At 34.4% G+C, this 25,054-nt stretch overlaps 1 protein-coding gene across 8 annotated transcripts in view; it reads left to right on the top strand.

Moving 5' to 3' along the window:
* The window catches only part of ST18 (ST18 C2H2C-type zinc finger transcription factor), a 182,137-nt gene that overhangs the window by 78,462 nt on the left and 78,621 nt on the right, over window positions 1-25,054 (top strand). Inside the window, exon 1 of one of the 8 annotated variants that reach the window (XM_084507413.1) lies at window positions 3,273-3,407. The exons of the other annotated variants lie outside the window; for them this stretch is intronic. The gene's annotated coding sequence lies outside the window, so the exon portion shown is untranslated. Of the gene's footprint in view, window positions 1-3,272; window positions 3,408-25,054 lie in introns of those variants that run through there. 8 annotated transcript variants of the gene reach the window in all.

Raw genomic sequence — 25,054 nt, forward strand, 5'->3', positions numbered from 1 at the left:
TATAGATTTCTTGTGCCAAATTAGCGGAAATCACTGTTATACACAAGAACGAATCACTTTTTTTAGTTTTATTTACTTTGTTGAATAACAGGAAGACTTTGACATCATGAGGCTTTATTCTTGAGTCTTTTAATATAATATGTCTTTGAAAGCTAAGAGAGAGAGGGCATATTTTTACTTTGTTTTTCTTCTGTCAATTTCTAATAAGTAGAAACTTTTGCTAAATTATAATTTAGTTATTTCAAATATCTATAAATAGTGACCTTTGTGAATGAAATCACAGATAAGTCTCCTGATTTTTAATTATTATTTCAAAGGCATGTAGCAGAGGTAAGAAAATTGAAAATGAAAGAAAAGGAGCTGTCCATGGTACTGCAGCTGATTAAAAAATATTTCCTGTTATTGTACAGAAAACAAAACAAAACAAACAAACAAACAAAAAAAAAAAACACTGTAGTGTTACAGAAAAGTGCCACAATTTGCTACTGTGCTTTTTGTTTGTTTCCTTGAAGGTTTTATTATTTCCAAAACTAGATAAATCTTATACTGAAGTTAACTAGTAAGTAGAAAAGATGTGCATGAAAAACTTATTTCAGGAACATGTCATGTTTCCGTAAATAGTACAATCAACCTCAGATAACTATAATTTTACCAAATTACTTATTTAAACTAAATTTTTATTGTATTTTTTTTTCTCAAAGTTACAGAGAATGCAACTTTTCAATTAATCTTTGAATATAACAGAAATGGTTTCTATGGTAGTGTCGCAATGTAAACAAAACAAACAAACAAAAAAAAAATACCAGATCCCAATCTTGCATTACTTGATTGCTTTTGAAATGAATTCTTGTCCTTATGTGACCTGAAATGTGTGGTTACAAAGCTATAGAAATCCAAACGATCATATTTGTTTGATATGAAATGAAAAAAATAGTTAAATTGAAAGTTTAACATCATGATATTCAAAATCCCAAGCGGTATATAAACATTAAAAGAAACTTTGGACTGCTAATCCTAGGAAATGAGTTTTATGGATTGAATTCAACAAGGCTTCAGAAATGGTTCCATCTGCTGCCTAGCAGCTGGTGAAAGGATAAATTTAATTCATTAATTCATTTGGAAAAAAGGATCCAAGTAGTAAAGACTTCATTGCTCATAATGCACATAGGTGGAAATCAAAACTGAAATTAGGTCCAGTATCATCTTTGATAATGAGTGACATTTTCTTTGTTATTTTTATAGTGATCTTGATCAAACAGTTGACAATATATTGACTATATGCTGTTAACTGATACTTTTATGTCTGAAAAACTTGGGAAAGCATAGATCCTCTTCCAACTTCCTACTTTCAGATTATGCAGGTTTAAGAAGCTGGAATGCTTCACTGAAGCAATATTGCTGTGTTTCTATGAATATTTGCAAGTTCTTTCCTATGAAGTCAGTTTAAGAAGAGAAACAAAGGTACCACTGTAATTAGAAAATCAGCATATTCAGTTATGGCACCATAATAATCCAAACCCAGAATGCCAAACGCAAAGAAATTATTACTTTCCTTTACTTTTCTCTATGAGTCACAAACTTCATCTTTCTTTTCCTTCCTGTCTCCACCCATGATATTTTCACAATAAATGCTGAAAGCTTGTACACAAGTAATAGGGAAAAATGTAAGTTAAGGACTGAGAAAGAACACTATTGAAATATTCAGGGTTTTAAAGACAAAAGTACTTGGACAAATGCTTCAATAATAATTTGCCTTCTAAGTTCTAGATATAAAGTTATAGAGCCTAACACAAACTCCAGATACAAAATTAAAAACAAAACAAAACAAAACAGAACACTTTTGCCTGTGCTTCTTTTAAGCTAAATCACAAGCAATGAGTGCAAAGTTATCTGCGGTCTTTGAACCATAAGGTAGCCAAATGAGCTATGGTAAGGGCTCGTGTTTCACCTTATACCAGGCACACAGGTAAGTATGCCTCTCATTACTTGCTGTTGGATACACAGGACTGAGGAACCTGTTATCCTAAGGTCTCTTAAAAATTTCCCAATGTCTATTTTCAATGTTTCTGCTTGAGATGGTGATTTCATGAATGATATTTGGCTTTTCCCATTTCCTCTCTAGCCCATGCTAACTGTGGTGGGTTTGTTGGATTTACTATAAAGATTCTGTTCACACCCTGTGGGTTGGGTTAAGAATTAGGATTTATGCATTTACTTCTACTGTTGCATTGTTTATACAGCTTTGGTTTAGTTTTGATCCCTTTTTTTTTTTTTTTTTGCCTTTGAGGCTCTTCCACAGTGTCAGCTGCTGACTGATAGTAGGAGAACGGCCTCGTGGTGTGAATGAAAGGGACCTAGCGGTTGGTAAACAGAGATAAGGAATAAATAGAGCACAGGCAAAAGGAGATAGTTCTGTGGGAGCCCAGATTGCCGCCAGTCTGTTCAAGTGAGATGCAGTGCCTGTCCTTTTCCCAGATTAAATTAGTGTGCGAAATCTCCAGTGACCTCCTCCCCTTCTCCCCATACTCTTTAGCCAAGCTGAACAGCCTCTGCTGTAAAGTATTCATTTTATCCAGGGACAAGTTGGACAATAGAACTCTCCCTGTTACTTATGGACAGCTGTCGTCATTCATAGGGCTTTTCAGCATTTCATTTTTCATAAGAGTTAAAAGGGTTTTACCTTGTAACTGACGAGAGGTTAGAAATGCAAAGAAGCCAGCCCTGAGGTTGCCCATAGTAAGGAAGTTAATAAATAAACATCATCCCCCCAACACATATATCCCCTCCCCAATGTGCAAAAGGCTGTGTATTTTATTAGCACTGCTCTTCTTATTTGAAGGGGTTTAATTGTGATAACATGATTACACTGAAGCATGAACTGCATAGAGAAATTAACAAGCAGAGACACAGCGATATGCAGGGCCCCCAAGGTTCCCTAAATTAAAGGTGACCAGTGCAAACCTAGTGAGTGCCCCTTTCCCTTCTTTGCCCTTGCTTTTTCCTACATATCCTATCACTTTATTACCTGCAAATAACTCCTAGGAAAGAGTAAACCCTCATGAGATACCTCTGTGGTTCCGTATTTTTTTTAGTGATTTACTGCAAATATATTCAGCATTTTGACTGATTAAATAGACCTTCGGCAACCTTGAGGGTCACTGTGTAGAGTATGTACATAGAAAATGCATCAGCCCATTGTACCCTGGCAGCTAATGAGATTGGTCGTTAAGTAAATGACACAAAGCCTACAAAAAAAGCTTAGCAGCTCACTAGAGTATCACAGAGTGTCCCTGCACACCACACAACGACACAAACAGTGGACTAACCTAGCCCACCCCTGCTTTATTCTACATCACTGCTTCCCTGATGTCAGCGTGAGAGGCAGAACAAAGGCTAAAAGGCACACGGTAAGTCAGTCTGACAATTATGCCCTAGGGAGAAAGTAGAGCAAATCTTAGCCTAACCATGGGGTTGAAAGTCCGTTTCTGGACAAGTAGGTCATAATGAAGGGATTTTTTTTTCCCTGTCACTTCATGAAGGGGAGAAAAATGTCTCTGGAATCAAGGCTGGGTTTGTTTCTTGTTTGTTTGTTTCCTATTCTCTCTGTCTTTTTTTGCCAGTTTACAAAAGTTTCTGGAATTCCGAAAGTAAGGTGAAACAGTATGTTTGTGAACTCGATATTGTACTTATAGTATAATGAAATAAATATTCTTTGTAAGAACTGCCAAACAATAAACATCGCCTCAGATGTACATTAACATCTGATGAACTTTACAGACAGAAAGTTTCTTTTTAGTAGTCTGTAAAATCTGCTGAAAATGTGTCATAAGTAAGAATACACATTTCAGTCCACTAGCCAGTTACTTACTCCACCTAAATACCCGATAGAGTTTTTAGAACTATGCAGATATACATGAAGCTGTTACTATGATTTGGGCTGTTGTGTTGTTTTTGATGGTGGTGATTTTTCTTTTTTGTTGTTGTTGTTGATTGTTTGTTTTTTCTATGTCTGTTGTTAACAGATTTTTTTCTATGATATCTCTCAGTGTTGTCTTTACACAAGCTGAAATTAAAGAGAGTTGAAGATTTGCTCTTAAACATTTATATAATCATTACTTATTTTCTTTGCACAGCAGCAAAATATTCATCTGATATCTTATAATTGCAGGTGCCTGCCTGTGCCTGCCAATGGTAAACCTTTTCTAAGAGTGTTTCAGTTTAATATCTCAGGACCCTTTATTTTGCTGAAAAATGGCAACAGGAAGTTGCCAGAAAGTCTTGTTTGCATTGCTAAAATATTTCTCTCTACTTTGCACTTTGGAAGCTCAGGGGATGTTAGGTTCAAAACAACATGATATTATTACAAGACGCCTGTGTAAATTAAGTTATGCTTTCTCTGCTTCACCCCTCCTGCCCCCACCCCCAAAAGAAAAACCCAACAACTTAAAAACATATAAAAATAATGTTTTAAGAACACTTTCTTAAATGCAGACACATAAAGAAGCAAGAAAGGTTCAGAAAGGTTCAGCTGGCATTACAGTTGTTTAATTACTTGTTTGTTTGTTTGTTTTATTTTGGAAGAGTTATTTAATTTGTGAAAACATTTGCCACTATATGTTTGTAGAGACATCTCAAGATAACCTGTTCAGTTGAAAACTCTTCAAAAGTCACAGTTCACATAGTTCACTCTGACATGTCGCATATTATCCTTCTTATTGCATGGAAAATAGAAGTAACATCACAATTTATAGAAATTAAAATATGATATTTTAATATATGCACTTTGTGATTCCTTCCAAAGATGTGTGTGCATATATATGAATCCACCTATGCATATTTATATAAAATATACGTATATATATATAAAACTATGCACACCTATATAACATCCCTATTTATTGAAACTCAAGTTATATGAAGTTACAATTATTTCTACTTTTTACACTTCCCAATATTTCCAGCTTAGGAAATTTAATGAGGAAATAAACAAACTACAGTAAAATTATGTATTTGTTTTCATTTTCCATATATATTTTAGGTGTGTGCTTCTGTTTACAGATATGCTAACAAGATAGCATACATGTTTTCCGTATGCTATCTTAGAAAACGAGAGATATGCAGGCATCAGAAAACAAGCTTGCTTTCTCAGCTAAATCCTATAATTCACATCTAATTTTTAGATCAGCAGAGATTTTGCAAACTAAAGGGTTACAAAACAGTTTTGCTTTGAACTTTGCTAATTGATATTAAGTTTTCAGCACATTGTAACAGGTATGATTTCAGGATATTTTCAGTTCAGGTGCATCACTACAGTTTATACAAATGAACAGATCCCTATCACACAACCATCATGATTTTTGTATACCTATGTGAAAGAGAGTAAGGCATATCTAATATTTCAGCATTGTCTATGATAATAAACAAGTTCAGCTATCTTTTATCCTAGTAAAAGTAGAGAGTGATTTCATAGGGCTAATGCACATGCAACAGTGCTACAAAATTAATAAAGCTATTCTAATCTGACAGGTGGACACACAGTAAGTTTCAGTAGTTTTTCATAGGTTCATTAATTTTCCCTTGTCTGGTATTTTCTTGGTACAACCAAGAGAAAAGGCAAAGAAATCTTAATTTATGATAATTAATGTTCATCTGGTCTCACAAAAAACTATGTAACACACCAAATTTTTAGAAAAAAACATTTCAATATATTCCTTTTGGACCTTGCGATCTGATATGAGGCCTTTTCACATATCGTTGTGTTCAGTTCCAGGAGACCTGTGTCAGCTGTGCATATGGATCTGAAAAACTTCATGGTATTACACAGTTGATTTTAATAATTCTAATCCTTTTTTTTTTTTTTTTTGTGCACTTATAGTTTTTCAAACTAGTAATCCCAAAATATCTGATATCCCTGATAAGTAAGTGTATCAAAGGTCAGTGACAAATTGTCCTCCCAAAGGCCTGTCTCTGTCACTCCAAAATAGTAAATAATACGCAGAACAAACTTTATATTCTAATACATCCATATATATTTGGAGAGTCTAGAATAAAATCTGTCTGTTACTTAAACTGATTAATTTTGGAACTATGCATATATAACTGGAATCAGGTCACTTCTTGTAGTTTATGTGCACATAGTTGTAGCTTATTAAAAACTGCATAAGCAGAATTGGTGCTTCTGAATTTTAATCATCTTGAATCACTTCAGACTAAAGATACTGTTTAATTAGTGATTAAAAAGATTGTCTCCCTCTTACCTTCTTTTAGTACTAACATAAAATCTCTTTAGAGGAGAATTGCTCTCAGCTATATTCATGGAAGTCTTTTAATAATACTAACAACTTTGGCCTTTCTAAATTGGAGATTTCTAGTTCACAAAAGGTGACAGCCTAACTGCAAAAGTTACCTTATAATGGAAACTAGGCTTACCTTGCTGGGTATGTGTACACTTACAAGAGCGTTTGTACATGCGAATGATTCCAATTAGGTGAGATCGAGGGCTCATTTCAATATAGTAAAGCAGGTGCATAAGTGTTTTGAAGATGACGGGATTATTGATTTGCTTAATAGATTTGGGTAACATTTGCTAGCTTGTTTTTCAAGTTTGGCATCGTACATGAACTTTTCACTCCATTAAGGAACTTACTTTTCATTTAAAGACATGTATTTGAACTCTGCTCCATAAGTCTTTAGGAAAATAATAATAATAATTATAAAGCTTTAGAAGTTTTCCAAAATGTAATTGCATATGAGGATTGGAGAACCCAATTTCTTGAATGTGTTTCTTCAGGTGATAGTAGGAGTTAAGAGGTCAGTTCCTTAAAACTCAGCAGAAAATTTGATACCTTAATTGCTCCCCCCAACACTTAGGGCACATGTACAGCAGCTGGATTGGCACAACAAAGTAGTAATGGCTCCAAAGACACTGTTATGGACGATCAGGTCAATAATCCTTATGCTAAGAAGGATTTACATGATACAGAGTAATAGCTCTGTCATTTCTGAAGTAAAAATACACTTTTTAATGAGCATCAAAATAATGTTTTGCACTCTTCACATCAGAGATACTATGGTACTTTAAAAAAAAAAAAAAACAGTTCTTCAAATAAAGTTTAGCATTTAGCAGTTGAACGAAATAAGGTTTAAAATACCATAGGTAGGCAGCTACACTACCCCAAAAGACTTTTTTTTGAAAATGTACCTAGGACTGTTTTCAAATCTTTTCTTCCTTTCTATGTCAGAATAGTATAGGATATTTCCAAATATTATGTCTTCGAGCAGCTTTTTTATGATACAGACCAGAAATAGTCTTAGAGTGGCTTTTGTTTATTTATTTATTTTTTTTTTTATAGTGTTTGATTTTCTCCTATTTCACGCAGAAGTTTGACACAAAATAAGACTCAAAATTATTACAAGAAGTAAGATCTTATTACAAAAGTAAGTTTCAAAATAAGAACAGTAGCAACTGGAATCTAAGGCTGTGATTTTTATGTTATTTTCTCTTAAATAATTTTCTTGAAAAACAAAACAAAACATAAAAACAACACATTTAATACATTTCACACAATTAGGAAAAAAATATTTTTCTCACTAACAACGTGCTTAAATCAATCTCCATACAAGCTATGGAAAGTCACCAAATCCTAAATAATAAGAACTACCATAGTGATACAAATGACGAGTGAGTGCACATGACATTTTCATTGTATCTGTAACATTTTATAAAATTAAACACCATTTTAAAGTACAGGTCTAATGGGAATCATCCTATATATAAGCATCAGACATTTAGTGAACAAAGTGCAACTGAACACATAAATCACGCTAAATAACATTGACACTTTGTCAAAAGAAGCAAATGTATTTAAGGTTGAAGTGAATGGTCAAGCCACTTTATGGGTAGCCCTTCCCATAATTTTTGTGAGAAACAGTGCTGTCTACAAAAAGGGTTAAAGAAAATGCATTCTGTTGCATCTGCTTACTAAATCCCTTACTTTAGTAGAAATTCAAATTTTGTAAAGATTATTCGTTTTATTGATGCATATAATTATAATCACAAGCCATCTGCTGATTTGGCAGGCATGGTTAAAATTCTCTAACTCTCATAACCTTTCAAGTACAGTGCCCTTGGGACTCTATTTCACTTTTATATTTTGGAAAACATGTAGGGACAAACAAGAGAGGTCATCTGCTGAAAGTCAGACCTGCAAAACATTAAAAGAATACAGATTTTGATAACTGCTCTTGTTTTAATAGCAAATAAAGTCTTTTCTATTTTATTTCTGACTTCAGGAAGGATTATACTGGTTTCCATCATGCACTTTGGGAATTTGAATTTTTTCTAGGGATTAAAGCTCTCTCCTAGTACTCCTGGGATCTGGGTTCCAAGTCTAAACTAAAAGAACAAATATTGTTCAGTTTGTTTGTCACAGGTGAATTAAACATATCTGACCTTGGCCTTAATTTCTCTTTTTAAGCATTTCCCACTACATTTCTATATGATATTCTCTCTCTTTCTCTCTCTTTCTCTCTCTCTCCCCCCATCTCCTTTTTTTTGTACTTGGTCACTAATTTTCATTAAAAGACACCTATTGCATATTTAGCTTTTCCCATGAAGCTCAAAAGAGCCTTTTTAATTTTGAGGGCTACACATACAACAAGGCATAAAAAAGTGGCTAACACTATTTTATACTTGTATTTTTGTATTTGTATGAGCCTACCATTAGCTCATGGTCAGCCACAGTTACAAATAGTTGGTCTTTTTGCATAGGAGAATTCGTTCTCCATTTTCTCATGTACTTCTCCATGTTTAACCAAACTAACTATTTAATACTTGAATTTTATTTTTTTCCTTGTATCACCTGTGGTTTTGCTTTCCTTCTTCTAGCAGAAAACATCCACAAGGGAAAAAAATACTCAGGAAATGCTCTCTCTGTCATAATAAATATATATATATATACACATATATATTGCTTTCCACCAAGTTGCTGAATATTGTTGATGTTTTGAATACGTGAAGATGGGAAAGGTTGCATCAGAATGGGATAGTCCAATGACTTCCTGATATTAGCAGAAGGCAAAGACAATCATCTGTCAACAGAATTGTCTTAATGCTGTAGATATGTGTACCTCATAGGAACAAAATATGTAACTCTCACTTCTGTTTAATTAGTGTATCTGAAGGCCTGTATATAGCATGCATGCTGCTTTAGTCCTTTTGGAGGTTTGATTCTCACCCCACACCCTCATTATGACAAGCAGGAGGGAAATGCACATGTTTGAAAGTGTCTTCACAGCTGAAACTAGGGAAACAGGCCGAGAGTAGCTCTGGTTTATTTCACAACCAATTAAGTATGACATCTGTTGAAACTCAGGAAATAAGTCTCCCTTCCCCCTGTTCGTATACTTACTTAAGCTGCCAGTCTTTTGTTTTGATATGGTGAATTTTACTTACAAGATGTGGCTTCCTTGGAGTAAATACACAAAATAAATAAATAAGTTTATAAACCCCAACACATAAAACCTGTTTTGTTTTGTTTCATTTTGTTTTGTTTTAACCAAGATTTCACTAAGTGCTTGTTGAAAAAGCCCTTCTTGGCATTCAGCTTAAGCAAATGATGGTGTTAATAATTCCTTGCCTAAACGTTTACCTTACTTTCTGAAAAAAGGGGCACGTTTGTAGGAAATGTAGGCACAATAGCACTTTCATTTTTGAAAATCTGGCTCTTGTTGTTGGCTTCCAAAGGCAAGCAAGAGTTGCTAGAAAGAATTTGGATTTTAAGTTCATTAATTTTGTGGTTCAGAACTTGGCACTGAAGAGAAGACACCAAAGAGAACAGGACATGTGGTGTTATGGATGGTTAAAAAGAGATAACTAAATGCAAAGTCACTGTCACTGGTACTGTCAAAATTCTCAAGTATACAGTAGTTCATAGTACACCAAGAAACAGATTAGATTAAATAACAAACTTAGACTTAAGTCATATTTACTATCAAATGATAATATTTCAAGCTGAAAGACACTTCCCATTTACCAGGCACCAATCCATGTGAAGCCCTTGCTTATCAGGAAAACTGTTATTCTTTCATAAAATATTGTCAAATACAAACATTAAAAATATTATATTTCCACCCATACCAGTCTTAGAGTTCAGTTTCTTTCTGCTATGCTTAAAACTTGATTGTACTCATTTTTATATATCTAAAGAAATAGCTTCCGTATCATGCTGACCTTTTCCTTTCTCTCCCTCTTGACACTGGATCCTCCTGTCATGCTGAACCCATGCTGCTCATATCAAAGCTGTGCCCGACTCTCCTTTTTCTCTGTTTTACATTACCTATTCTCTATTTTATTTATTTGTCAGCTTCATTTTCTTTGCCAGTTCTTTACTGCAAGGACTGGCTTTGCCTTCATTCCTGGAGGATGGCTCCCTACTTTATTTCTTTTGCTTTTTTTCACCTCTATTTTAAATTACATCTCAGAACAGCATAGCATCAAGTTACATAAGCTGTAAGATGCTGCTCTGCAGTTGACATAGTTTTCTTGGTTAGGAATCCTTCAGTGAAATGTCATTTTGAACAGTGTAAGAGTCTAGACATGAGGCAGTCAACCAGATTCCCTTTAGAGAAAATTTCTTGTATGCAATTCATCTCACCCTGAAGTATATGTATAAAATAAGTAAGATGTATCTCACATCTACATAGCTGTAGAAATGTCTATAGATTGCCTGCATGCTACCTAGAGACTATGGGAAGCCAGTAGTCATTGTTTCAGAAATGACTACATTTACATTTCAGACATGTAAAGTTAGGGAGGGATATCCCACCATTTCTGTCCAGCCTACAAACTAAACTTGATTTCTTCCTATATCTAGTCTTCAGAGAAACTTGGTATTTCTACTGATTTCACATGAGACAACAATAGGGGTAATAAGCCTTATACCAAAATTTCCTCTTGTATATACACAGCATTGATGAAATTTGGTGTGTGTTCAGATACAAATGGACAGTAGAATAGCAAAGTTGAATATGGCTGTGCAGCTCAGAGAACCAAATTTTGCTCCTGAAAGATGACATTTATAAAAATGAAAAGACCAATTCCCTATCTATGTAATTTTTCTTTTCAGAGATCTTATTTTCCCAAAACTAATTCCTAAAAATAATAAATGAGTTGTAGAGATTTTAAAAATATGTATCCATGTCAGAATATAATAGAAATTTCTGCATTAAAATCTGTCTACAGTTGGATTTTTTAATGACAGCATTGAAACACTTACAAACTCTCTCAGTTCCAGATTTTCTTTCTCCTGTTGGTCACTGCTTGGGATCTGTAGGCATGTTTAGGGGTGCCTCTGTGATTTTTCTCTTTTCACAGAATTTCAAGACCCTGTTTCCCAAACTTTGAGATAATAGAAGATCATTATTAGATAAGATTACATGATATTTTTGCACTGTCTCTGTGGGTGATTATAGTGATTTGATGTTTCTCTTGCTGTCAAAACTGCAAGGAAGCTTTCATTTCAAAAGTTCACTCCCCGTGCATACATTGCATAGGTGTCAATTTTTTGTTTGTGTTTGAAGAAATTTGAGGATACAAATTTTGATTTCTGGAGGATTATATATCATACCCATAGCTTAAGCATAGAAGTGTGAGGATTTTTAAAAATATTTTGTCTCTTTAAAGTTCTAGGTACAGATTCTCTTCCAATCAGTCCAAAATTCCTTCAGATAAAGGCAAAGTGCCTAAGTGTAAGTTTTAAGTGTAAGCAACTAAGAACACATTCAAGAATCAGAACTGGGTGCCAGTCTGGTAAACCATGGTAAGCCACTTACATAGTGGATGGTCACAACATTGCGGATCCATACAGAACCTTGAGGGAAAGCATATGACTATACGCTTTCCTAAGCCATACCATGGCAGGCACAGGATGACACTTGAACCAAGGAATCACAACTAGGTCAGTCCTTTGCCTTTTTACACTATTTCCCTGAAGAGAGGATAGGCAGAGTAGTACAACTTTCCATAAGATTGAGTTGAGCTTGATCTAATTTTGTAACAATGAGCTTTATGAAGGGTTAGTATATGTGTACCTTCATTAGCATTTCTGTAGATGAGACTCGACATCAATGAAAATTGTGCCCAAAATTACGGACATACAAAGTTCTGTATGGTATAAATTGACACCAGTTTAGCAACATAACCCACTAGACTGATTTAACATTTATCCTGAAAAATTTACCCTACTCCCATGCACTGTTAAAGTTTTCTTCCCCACAGTCAACATTTTAGTGGCCATGATAAAAAAGTATCTTCTTAAATATCCCTAACTGTTTTTTAATAGCATGAGGGAGTAAATAGCTATAGGGTCCCATGTTATAGTAACAACATTAATTATATCATTTAATTTTATTGTTATTAGTATGAAAAATAATTGCTACTATTTTATGACCACAGAGAATAATACTGTAATATTGCAGGTGTAAGTTGCTTATGATCAAAAAACATCAGTCTTCAGAAAGGAAGCTCAGCATACACTCTTCAGGTCATACAGCCTGCTTCCCCATTTGTTTGTGGGGTTTCTGATATTTATTTTGAGTTGCATGATAACCCCTATCTTTAAAGTTAGTGGGCACATGGCTATTTTGGTGATATTTTAAAAATAAATAAGTCAGGTTTTATGTGGAAACAATACAGAAAATGTGGAGATTTTTGCCCTTAAAATTTTCAGAGAAATATTTGGCATGTCTCCTCCCTCCTGAGCCTCCAAGAGATATCTCCACAGTAACTCTACCATTAACCCAACAGCCTCTTTAGAGAAGCTGTCTTCTAACATCTCAGTTGCTTCAGTGTACAGCAAAAAGTTTACTTCTAATAGAGAGCTAGTAAGCCCTGCTACTGACGGAGTCTGTTAGGCAGATTACATCTCAGGAAAAGGTGAAACTCAGTCCAAAAGTTTAGGTTTTCCCATTCCCTAACTGGAGACACTGGTTCCTAGTTTTCCTGTCTGTGGATGAAGATATATTGTGTTTGGAAAGGGAATAATCTGATGAGTAGTGGAATAATCTAAGACAAAATGAGCATTACCTAATAACAGTTTTCTCTGGCCCAACCCAGATGTTCAGAGGTTTCTGTGAATCATTAAGCTCAGTTAATGTAGCTCTAGGAAACTCACTTTCACGTAAAATTCCAAAACCAAGCAAGAGAGTTGTTTCTAATGAAGCAATAAATAAATGCATACCTTTTAAAAGACCATAACCACATAGGTCACATTTTCTCATTTCTCAGTGTCCAAGTTTGTCAATACAGCCTGCACAGCCTAAGACAACTGGGAGAAAGGGGTGATTCAAAGGAAAGTGCATTATTCGTTTCCCAGATGACTTTTCTAGTGGTCCCTTGGATTCGTATGGGTCTTTTGCCTTGGTATTTTCAAAAGCAAATTTATCATATTTTGAGATGCCAACTCTGCAAGGTTAAACTGGACCTGAAAAGCTTATTTTTCTTCCTGAATCATCATATTCAGAAGATCATAGTCCTACCTTATATTTGCAAGTTACAAAAGTTACAGTTGTCTTATGTGACAGCTAGCAAGGAATTCAGCTTCTAATAAGGTATTATTAGGACTGTTACAGATACAACTGCAAGTAGTTGAGCTCATACTCATATACCTTGTACTGCATTAAGTTCTTCTAATGTATTGTGAAAATTAACTTCCTCTGCTAACACCTACAGATCTTACCCAAGGGAAATCTGCTCAGATGAGGGCAACCACTGTATAGATAATTTTAGGATAGAATCATGTTTTGAAGACACTTCCAGTTTAGAGTCCTGCCTCAGCTATGTGAAAAGCAAACATTTCCAATTGATGAGCCAAACAGGACTTGAGCTTTGCAAGGTCTGACACAGTGCTTTGTTTTAGCCATAGTCTTCACAGCTTCCGTTCATAGCAAGAAAGCTAGAATAACTTTAGCGACTAGCTGGAGGTGTTCACTGCTGTGGTGGAGAGGTCTGTGTCTCCTTACTTCTTTGACAATAAAAGAAATCTAGATGTGTATCCCATCTCAATTATTAAAGTTAGCTTTTCTAAACATCTCCTGAGTTTTATACAATGCGTAAAGAAGACATATAAAAGTGACGTACAAAGATCACCCTTGATCCTACAAAGCTATGAAGTATATATCCTGTTCACCACAGCTAGAAAATTGTTTTATTTATTTGATACTGAATTACCTTCTAGTATTATGTAAAAAAAAATAAAAATAAAAATAACAGGAGTTTACTGAAAACCTTAAATCATTGATTCATTAGATTTTGACATAATAATATAAACTCTTTCCTTACGACCATTATTTTTTTGCACTATTATCTGTTTTATTGGTTAAAACAATATTTTATAATGATTTTTTTTTCCAGTCCATAGACCAACAAGTTATAAATAAACATTCTTACCCAAATATCAGGTAAGACTAGCTAGATACATGTGCAGATCTAATCTTCCTCATATAAACTATTATATAATATTACAAAAATGAATTTTTATTAGTTTTCATGTTCTTTGATTTCTAGTTTTGTTGATTAATTCAGTAGTCATGAGAACACAGTGTTGGCCTGAGAAGTACAGTTGTTTTCATGAAAAAAGGTATGGAAATGTAAGGAGTTTTAAGTAATTTTTTTTAAACTGCTTTGCAAATTCTCTGCACAACAAACCTCACCAATATGTAAACAGGGCTCTAGCTACTGTGTTTGTCCACAGCTAAAGCTACAGATGAACACAGTGTAGTTGTGTGATGACAGGAACAGCTGACTCATTAGTAGAGAGCAGTGAAAGGTAATTAACCCTGGGAAAAGTACAGCTGCCATGCGAGCTGTTCCTTTCTGTAGGATCTGATTAGAAATTAGTGTTAAACCACTGATTCTTTAAAAAAATGTCATTGATAATTCACTTTCTCTCTCAGGTGTGGCCCCTGAAAGGGGCTGAGGATAGAACTAGTGTACAAAAGGTCCTCTATCTAAAAAGGCCTTTTCTGAGAGAAGTACACACCTGTTTGGCTGCTTCTGGAGTTTTCTTAGTGATGGATATTGTCCCAGCTTTGAATGCTCCAAGTCTGTGGGCAGCACAGAAAATGCATTGTCAAAATGACTTAAGGTAGAACATTGTTGTTTGCTATAATGAAGCTCTTAGCGAGTCTGATTACTTAAAAGTCACAGCTACTACTTGTTTTATCAGGACATAGTTTTATACAAAATGTTGCAAACATTTTTAGAAAGAAAACAAAAATCTTCCTACTAGGGTAGGTGAGTACAGCATATAAGAAAAGGATTGTGACCTGTACATGAAAGCTGGTCCTCATCTCACACTGTTTCTGCACATATCGTGGCTTTTGCAGGTAGTTTTTGCAGATAGCTTTTGCAGGTAGCTTTTGCAGCTCCTGCCAGCAGGAGACAGAACCTGTAATTTAAAGTGATGTACAAACATCAAGGCAGCCTGTCATGTTCATATTTAGACACCTGATACAGGCCTACTTATCCAAAATGACAGAACTACCAACTACAATAACAATATTTCATTAATGTGCTGTTGATATTTCTACCGTACTGTTTATTATTTATAGTTAATGTGTCCAAAAGAATTTTAATCATCTCATTTTGTAAGATCTTTGGTCAGGATTGTCTTTCTATAACTGTGTGATTAATACCAAGTGTATGTGAATGCTTGCACATGTAAATAACATTTATTACTGAGGTTCATGAGAGTGTTCTGGTTATTTTTAATGGAGCCAGGCTTACACCAGGGAGTTTGAAGGCAAACTGTGTTTAAACTGATGAAATATGCAAGACTTCTCTCCATAGGAATATTTTTTTTTCATCCTACTCAAGACAAATTCACTACAATAGGATAAATAATAGATTGCTATTATTTAACTAATATAAATAATATTTAACTAATATAAATAATATTACAAAGATATGGAAATATCTTTGTAATTGATAAGTGTCATTTTTTTTATAGTGTCAACTCCATGGTGTTTAGTAGTACAATGAGACATTTTCTTACCATATATGTAGTACGCTTATAATTTCAGTTTCTTTTAAATGAAATATAGTTCTTGTTGGATACCATATTTGAACCTAGCATTACCACAAACCTATATACGTGTACATATATATATATACACAAACATATATATGTACATGTGCATATATATATATACACACACACACCTTACTGATATTTTCAACACCGAGAACAAAAACATTCAAAGAAAAAGAAAAAAGACACTATAATATTTACTAGGATAATTTTCTCTTTATCAGAAAGTAAAAGAAACAGTTTTTTAAAGTAAAGAACTGACATGCCGAGAGTACGGTTACCTCTGTATTGCCTAACATGTTAAGAGAGGAGAGCTCAAAAATATTTTTTTAAATTACATTGCTATTCATCATGCATTACTTAGTAGGCATTCTTCTCAGAATTATACTTTTTTATCCATTCATTTGTTTCTAGTAAAAGAAAAAAAAAAAAAAGAAAAAAAAAAAAAAGAAAAAAAAAAAAAAAGCTTGAAGAGAAAGAGGAAACACTTTTTTCTTGGAAATCCCAAGTAATAATCCAAGTACTCTTGGAGTATCAGGTTGAGTTTCAGAAGAAGTGAAGACATCAGCAAGCTATTAAATTGATGAATGCATGAGGATTAAAATAATATTCACTACCTTAAAGCATGGTTAGGAATGCACAAAAGCTCTTCACAGCACTATACTACATTATGCTACATTTAGCTTAAAGGTTAGGAGACTTGCTGAAGGTCCAAGAATAGATCAGTGTCAGAGACAAGAAAAGAATCTTTTTATTGGTAGTGGAGGTTTCTATTTATGTATTTATTTATTGTTATTATGATGAATTTGTACAGTCATGGTGCCTTATCTTTAAGTTTGTGGCAGAAGACAGATGGCAATTTATGAAATAACCTTCACCCCACTCTAGAATCATAAAATGCCCCCAAAAGAGAGATTAAACTGCTGTTCCCGGTGTCTCTTGACATAACTTAGAACAGACTGAACACACTTTTCCTTTCTCCACAGACATGATCTGAAATTCTGTTGTCCCAGTGTTCATTTTACATGCATACATTTATATCTGACAAATATTAGTCAGTGGTTTTGCTTGTCCTTTCTTACTTTGATTTTCAAGGTGGCATTTTTGTTCTTAGTTTGTTTTTTACTGTGCTACTCGGCATGCTTCCAAGATCTTCAGGGCAGTGCAGTAGTGCAAGCAAGTCCTATTATCTTGAACAGTTAGGGTCATTACAAGTCTTTTAGATGGTGGCAGACTGTACTTCACATGGCACTCTTCTAGTTAATGAACATATGTGATTTGCATGTTGAGGGAAGGCACACTTCTTCCCTTTGTGCGACTTTCCCTTTCTTGGGACATGCCTGTCATACTTAATGAAGAGAGCTTGTTGTTTAGAAAGGGGAGGAAGAATGCATAGGATAGCAGAATGGTAGTTGCATTTCTTTTTATAAAAATAGTTTGTATTTTTAGGTTCACTGTTCCATCTGACTCCATGTCAGAGAATGTTCAATGAGCTAATTAGCCATGGGTTTTGTCCAGCTTAAGAATTGTGATGTCCTAACTGGCTGTTAAATCAATCACATAAAATTTGGCTGGAGCAGTCAGAAATCACGGGGAGGTAATATAGTGACCTAGATTAAGCCTGTAAGTATTTAAGAAGTGACCACTTTGACTGAACCTAATCAGCACCAACACTTCTGTAGATTCTGTACAATCCCATTAATTCTTTGCTGGCTTGATGGAAACCATGCACGGTATGAGGACTGTAACAGCAGTCCCTGAACAGCAAGTTTGTAGCTGGACCAGGATCTTCCTGTTGCTGGAGGAAGCTGTAACAGAGTAATTAAAGCAATACAATTTTGCTGCTTTTAGTTATACCAATCTGTGTGCTCAGGAGTCTCACTCTGGCCTCATTCCTGCAGCTACTAAGCACCCTTTCATTGAGCACAGTCATCTTTCGCTGAAGAGAGTAGCGGTCCCCCTACACAGTACCTCACAACAGAGATGACTCCATGCAGGAAAAGTCATCCAGGCTGAAAAAGAGTAAACAGGTTTTAAAATAAAATAAACCCTGTGTTCCAGAACCACTGACGCATGCTCTTTGAACTTTCTTTTTAAATTACTCTGAAATCATAAGGTTGTTATGGTGTGTTTTTACTCCAAATAATGCATATCATTGTAACACAAGCCTTGAAGTTAAGTGGCTACTTTAATGAAACATAGTTACCATAGTTACCACAGGAGAACAGAGAATAACTTTTAGTTCTTTTGAAGCTATGAATTAGTTTAAAAAGAGGAAAAGGAATAAACAAGCATGCAGAAGTTTATTATTCAGTGTTTCATGCCTGATCAACTCTAAAAAAGAACTCTCCCTAGACTGGGGCATTAACATTTTCCAGCTGAAATCTATAATTGCCCATCAAGAAACACAAAATCACATTTCAGCTCTTTGGTATTTCTGTTTCCATGTTTGTTTGTTTGTTTGTTTGTTTTGTTTTGTTTTGTTTTGTTGTTTTGTTTTGATTTTTTGGTATTGGTTTTGTTTTTACTTTTGTTTTTCCTGAGTCAGAGAAGAAATAGATTTTTCCAAAGTTCTGCTTCCAGCATTTTGTTAATAACAGACATCTTACATCATTTTGGTTGCTATAAATAAATAAATAAACAGGTAGTTAAGTAGATAAATAAATAAATAAAACTCTGAAACAGAGCAATACATTGCTAAACACAACTCGTGAACTTGTAACTTTGTCATTCGTTATAAGGCTGGTGGGAGGGAAATGAGAATTTATCATCGTGAAGATGTCTTCCAGGACCAGCTTCACTGTTTTTCAGTTTAGCATTGAGATGTGCTCTATCCCTGAAGTGTTAATGGAGGTCACTGTTGCTCTCCTTTACCGTGTCAAAGTAAAGGCGTTTCTACATAGTTGACTATTGAGAAACAAAATGATGTTCTTTCCTGTATATCACCTTCAGCTTATGAGTCTCTAGAACAGCAGTGATTAACAGGACTTTTACAAAGTTTCTGTGTAGTTACAAGGACAGCTTCAATCTTCTGTCATTTTTTTGCATTAGCTATGATTATGCTTTTACCACCAAAATGCATTTATTTTAAAGGTAACAATACAGACTCAGAGAATAGCTTATGTTTCATCTATATTTATCAGCACTCACTGTACATTTGTGTCTTCATTACCAGGAAATATTAAGGGACATTGTGCCATCTATTCCTGTTTACAGTTTATTATGCAGAGATAGGAAACACTTAGCATGTAAAATGAATGTAGAAATTATTCCTGGATAGAAACACGGACATTTCCCACTCGTTGGCTCTTTCTCCTCCATCACCGGATCAGAGTGTAATTGTCAGTAATCAGGCCTGCTTGCTGCTGATAAAACCACTCTGAATGCTAGCAGCCTTCTTTGTGTGATGACTCAATTATTCCAGAAGTGCCTCATCAAATCTGCCCCATCAGCTGGGCTAATAAATAAGGAGAAGAAACTGGCCCCCCAAAGCAAATTATAAATCCATTTGCATTAACCATTTCGCTGGTCCATGATCTAGGCAGAAATAAGCATGGCAGATTGTGTTAAGCTTATTTGAATATGTTTATAATGTTTACAGCATGCAACCTTTTTTTTTTTGTTCACAAGGTGTTGGAATTATCAGTCATGAATAGCATCTAAATGCAGTTATGTTAATTACAGCAAACCCTCAGGCATCTTTGAGGGATAGTTTGTTGCTTAAATCAGGTGAAAGTTAAACCCTTCTGCTAGGCAAAATATGATCTTGCACATGGCATTGGAATAATAGTCATGTTAAAAAGATAGGATGAGTGCAAGGAATGTATTTTTACAGGCACTGGAAGGACAACTACAAGTGTTACGAAGCTGTCTTGCACTGGTAATGTGACCTCCTATTCATCTCAGGGTAGAAATAAATAACATACAGTTCAGCCTTATAGTTGGGAAAGAAAATGCAATGGTTGAAGTAGCTGTGATCCTGCTTCACATCACAGATTTGTACTGTTCGCTTAATAAAAGAAGTGCAAAGGGGAGTATTCTTCACCAAGGAAATTCCTTTCTGAAACTCAAACTATATTTAAAAAAATAAATAAATAAAAAATGTGTCCAAGTAGTTCCTTTCTGATTTCCAAGAATTCCCTGTGTAATCCAGTGAGTATGTTAAAGTGTAACTTCAGAAGGCTGAATGAAATTAATTTGTTAACCCATGTACTGAACATTATAAATGTGCTTAAGTGTCTCACTGAGATGACCCATACATTTGTGAAGAACTTAATGTTATGTAATTCAGCATGTGCAGGATAAAGATCTGACTGTAGTCAAGAGCTCAATATATATTTACTTTTTGTAATGGCAACTTTTGCTTAGAGACTTATATTTTCAAATGCTAAATATTTTACCTTGAGAAAGAGAAACCGTTGTCACTGTAGAAACATCAAAATTGTTCTTACATCACAATGGTGAGCACATTGGATTTTGTTTCCTTAGCTGTTACAACGATTCTGAGTTAACAAATCACAAACTGTTGTGCTTTTTCATCTTCATATTTGCAATGCATCAACTAGTGATGTGATAAATTAGATAAAATCAAATTAATCTGTTGGAAATGATATCCGTTATGCTCAAAGAAAGTAGTTAGGCATCTTTTACAGATGTCATACAGCTTTGTATACTGCAATTCTGATAAAAAACTACCTCAGACTTTGGATGATATCACTTTTAACTGTAGAATAGATATTATTAAATTTTCAGGAATTTTCTGGTAATCTGACCTGAATGGGTGGACTTTTACCTGTAGACAATGGGTCAACAAGAACAGTTGCTTGAAGGGATTTGTCACACACATATGATAGTGAGGATCAGGGCCCAAATGGTGATTCACATCAGTATCATGGTATGACTCACGGATCTCAGCAGGTTGGCACTTAAGAGTCAGTACATAATCATGTTGCACTGGAAATGGCTATAGACCAAAGAGTGAATTGCAAAGATTCCAGGTTACTTCACTGAACCATTACATTGACAAATCAAACAACTCATTTATTCCATCTTTGTGTCTTTATAAAGTTTATCATTTTAGTAGAAATGAAGTACTGTTTGAAAAAGGTGGAGACAGGCAAGCTTCAATGACAGGATTGCCTTTCTGAGCAACTGTTCCAATGCCCCACCACCCCCTGAATAAAGAATTTCCTCCTAACATCTAATCTAAATCTCTCCTCTTTTAGTGTAAAACCATTCCTTCTTGTCCTATGTCTACATGCCCATGTAAAAAGTCACTCTCCATCTTTAAACCCTCTTTAAGTATCAAAATGCCATAATGAAGTCGTCCTGGAATCTTTTCTTCTCAACCTGAACAACCCCAACTCCCTCAGACTGTCTTCATAGGAGAGGTGCTCTAGCCCTCTGGTCATCTTCATGGCCCTCTTCTGGACCCACTCCTACAGTCCCACACTCTTCTTGTGCTGATGGCCCCAGACCTGGATGCAGCACTCCAGGTGGGGCCTCATGGTAGTGGGGGACAATCACTTCCCTCAACCTGCATAGGGTGTCATCAGTCACCACCTGTAAATCAAAGGTATTTGTCCTTCCCAATTTTTTACTAAAACAGATAAATGAATTTATGCAAGCCATGAATAGATTGGGCCAAATGTCTTTACATTAACAGACTGGTGGTCTTAAGGGGAATGACCCCACCATAGAGACTTTGTTGACAAATAAGTAAATTATTTCCATGTTACTCCCATCAAAAACAATCTTACCATCAGAGTTGCCAATAATTTAGATAGATGACCTCTTGAGGCTGAGATCTTATATTTTATTTTATTTTATTTTATTTTATTTTATTTTATTTTATTTTATTTTATTTTATTTATTTTCCAGTTGACATGTCTATGGTCAATTATTTTATATAGATAAAATATTACCCCCCCCCAAACAAAAAAAAAAAAAAAAAAAAAAAAAACAACTAAATAACTTTATTTTATAAAATTTTGGATTTTGATGTAAATCAACACTAACTCTCCGAAATGAATTTGTGTGCTACCTGAAGTATCAGATCCCACAAAAACATTTGAAATGTAAATTGCTTCTTGGAGAAACGACAGACAGTTTATATTCCATTAAGGGAATGCTATTAACAGGGTGTGTAGGATTACGCTGTGTCACATCCCATGACACAGCATAATCTTACATACCCTGTTTATAGCATGACAGATGCATGACATTGTATTTGAGTTTTTATGAAACATAATATCTTCAAATGTGAATATTCACCCATAAATCAGCTGTATGTTTGCCAGCACTCTGTTATGTAAAAGAGAGAAAGCAATAGTACATTTAAACTTATTAACCAATAACTTCTGTTATAATCAAACAGAGAAGAGAGGTCAAGTTTTGTGCTTTATATAAAGTTTTAGTTTTGTCATACTATAATGCCTTGCTTTTCAAAGATAGCTGATGATGTCGTGTACCAGGCAGATGGGAGTAAAATAGCAAATGGCATTGTTGCATGTAGCTTTCCAAAACAATCTTAGACTCTCCTCCCCATCCCTGATCTAGCCCAGATTCATTTTCTTTAAAGGAGGACTTTCAATGTGTTAGCTTATTATATAAAGTTAAATGCAAAAAGTTCTGTACATTTTCCTGTCCTTTGTGCACTTTTCCTTGTGGATCTCAGCTGTGCTGTCTTAACTCTTCCTCCCTTAGGATGAGAGAGACAGCAGATGGGGTTAGGGCAGAGGGCTGATGCTTCTGACAGCAAACGGCCTGGTTGTTGAGTGGAAGCTGTGAGCGTCAGGAAGCTCCTTTTCCCCAGAGAACCAACTAACCACTGAAGAAAGTTGAAAATGAGCCCTTTGAGAAACGCTATTAAAAGTAGTAAAAAATTGCAATTGTGCAGATGATGTGCTGCTGTGTGGTTATTCGAATGCTAATGAGTTTGACATTAGGAAACTCAAAGGGTTTACAGCTACTCCCTTATGTGATTTAGTTCTTTATTGGCAATCTTTGAGAAAATAAATGAAAAATATATTGCTAATAAATACGTAACATGATAGGATTTTAAACAAATCTGCTAAGTTGTAGGCTTTAGAAAATGCTTTGTTCACTATTGTAAGTATTCTCTGAGAGATTTTGTGTTACGTTAGTTTATCTTGAACATAGACAAGACAGGTAGAAAGCTTTAAAAACTCCTTTTTTTTTTTTTTTTTTAATAGAATAACAGGGAAAGAGGCCTTTGAGGGTAAAAAACATTCTTTTTTTCCATAACATATTGGCTAAAAAAACTGCTTAAAAATACTTTTCAGTATTGGGATGTTTTGTTCTGCTTTTTCTCCCCTCTTCGTCATGTTGCATCTGTTGTCTGTTTTGCTACTTGATAAAAGCTTATTTATTTTAATTAAAAGTTATTCATGGGATGCAACTAATATTCTATCTATTGGGACTCAAGCTGAAACTAGTCACTCAATAAACTCCAGCCTCTCTGCGAATCAGTTTAGAATTAACCTTTCCAATTTCAGTAATATAACACTACAAATTTTATTGGGAAAATTTAATCAGATATTATTAAATGAATACTTAAAGTTTCACCTTGAAGTTCCAGAAGTTTATCTTCAAATTTTGTCATTAATCTATAATTGGAATAGTTAGAATGAAGAGATATATTTTACTAAATAAACTGAATATTATTTGAAAAGCACCTCTGAAATTGCAAGTGACGGTAAAATTTTATATTTTACTAGTGGTAAGACTGATGCTAATACAGAACCTCCGTATAATAACTAATCATAGATTCTCAGGTTGCAAGTGCATTCAACTTTCTTTTAAGTGTTTGAAGGGTGTGGATATTCCTTATTTCTGAATATAAGAGTACTCAGTTCTCAGTACTGTATACTCAGATACAAGCTACAGCTCTTTTTCTCTCATCATTATTGTTAATTTGGCAGGAGTTTCCTTACTGAAATTAATAAAAATTAAAAATGCAGAAATACCAAAGATGTCAGCTTGCTTACAGTAAGAACACTATCAGTCTGCCCAACTTTAAATGCTGATATTCAAAGTAAAAAATAAAAAATCAGAATGCGTGTCATTTATTTCACATTATGTACTGAACCATCTTAATCAGTTAAAAGGGTTCTGATGTAGTAAAACTGTTTGGTTTAGGATTTCTCAGGATTTTTCAGGATTTTTCAGGATTTAGAAACAGTGGTTTTCTGTCCGTGTATTAAGAAAAATTTCTCTTATAAGTTGATAAGCTAGTGGAAAAGACATTAACTTTTTTTTTTTTTTTTAAATACCATAGTGAAAGAAAAAACGCATGCCTATGTAACACATCTTTGAAAAAAAACACAATGTAACAATTATTTGTCCATTTGATGTAACGAGTGTCCCATTTCCTCTGTATTTTATGTAGTATGGCTGGGTTTTGTTTATGTTTGTGTGTTTTTGTTTGGTTTTTGTTTGTTTTTGTTTGTTGTTGTTGTTTTAGAGAGTGAATTTCAGGATTATCTGTTAAATCAGTCAAGGCATCTTGAGCACAAACATTGACGAATTTGGTCCTTTGGAATCTGTACATATTTTCACTTGGACATACACAAAGGTGGGATAATTTATTAAAAAAAAAAAAAAAAAAGAATTTGAATCAAAATACATCTCTATTTTAATATTAGTATAGTGTCTCATGCACAGTGAAAATATTCCTTTATAGCTTCTGCAGTTTTAAGAACAGTAGTCTTAGATTTCAAGGATCAGAAATAGTGATATTGAAAAAGATATAAACCTCTGTAAATACATAGAAATTCTAGTTTTTAAGTTTCTGAACTATCATCCGTTAATATTAAATACCAAGAACACAAATACTTTTGAATATATATGACTTCAGGAGTGAGAATGTATTTCTTAATGCAATGCTTAAATTTAATTGGTGAGGAACTGCTTTTTTGTGTTTTTTGTTTGTTTGTTTGTTTGTT

This window comes from Aythya ferina, assembly GCF_964211825.1.
Source record: "Aythya ferina genome assembly, chromosome: 2".
Taxonomy (NCBI): domain Eukaryota; kingdom Metazoa; phylum Chordata; class Aves; order Anseriformes; family Anatidae; genus Aythya; species Aythya ferina.